The following is a 996-nucleotide window of genomic DNA, read 5'->3' as shown; positions in this document are numbered from 1 at the left end:
ACCGTGGGAGGCAGAGCTAGATGCTTCCGTCTTGCATAGAATGTTTAGACCTTGGACTCTATGACAGTGCTAAACAGTGATGAATCTCGCTGCCATCATGTCCTCCAGATGGGTTGAGTTGTAAAGTCGGAAGAGTGGTGGCCTTCTCGCTGCTCTCTAGGCCCAGCACTACGTGAGATACCTACCTAGAGTGGCCGGAGTCAGCATAGTCAGCATGTCTTGGTGGCCAGAGTCAAGGCGGGCTGACTCCGGCCCAAGTTCCCCGCCGAGGCCCCCTTCCTCCTCCTCCCCCCCCCCAAAGCGATCGGGCGCCCCTGGCCAACCAACCAGGCAAGTGCCCAGTCACTGGCAACGACTGTCGCGACACGGGCCAGGCGCACCCGCCCAAGCCTCACGCCGCCAACACCCCCCCGCTGTAAAGGTACCTCCCCTCCCCTAGAGAGCCACCACGGGAGACAGGTATCTCCCTATAGTGGGCACCCTCAGCGGTGCATTGCGGGCCGCCAAGGCAGGTTGCACCAGGTGCAAAGGCAGTGCTGTGGCCGTCTCTAACTATCGCTAGTGTGTTCCTGACGGCATGACCCAGGCCAAACGGGATAGGCTGCCCCCCCCGGACCCATCGCCTACCTACTCCAAACACCGTCCGCCTGTCTGCTCGTGTTCACGTCCCAGGACAACAACGTTCATCAACCAACACCCACCTCCCAAACCAAACCTCTGGTGTTGCCCCCCCGTCTCCCCTCCTCCATGCTTTGACCTGGCACCCCTTCCAAAAGGCTACCCTTTTCCTCTGATCGAACGACTGCTTCTTCCAAAACACCCACCGAATCTCCAGCGTCCGATCAGCACTATCATTATTGATCGCCCTCGAAAACCAACGTCCATCCATCCCTCGATTGAACCGTCCTCCATCAATCTGCCCTTGTCTGCCCAGCGTTCGATGCCTCGAGCGTAACGCACGCTCCGTCAAACAAACAAGCCCCTCGCCCCTCGCTC

Source organism: Verticillium dahliae, genomic scaffold, assembly GCF_000150675.1.
Source record: "Verticillium dahliae VdLs.17 supercont1.12 genomic scaffold, whole genome shotgun sequence".
NCBI lineage: Eukaryota > Fungi > Ascomycota > Sordariomycetes > Glomerellales > Plectosphaerellaceae > Verticillium > Verticillium dahliae.
Note: the sequence above shows the minus strand (reverse complement) of the source record.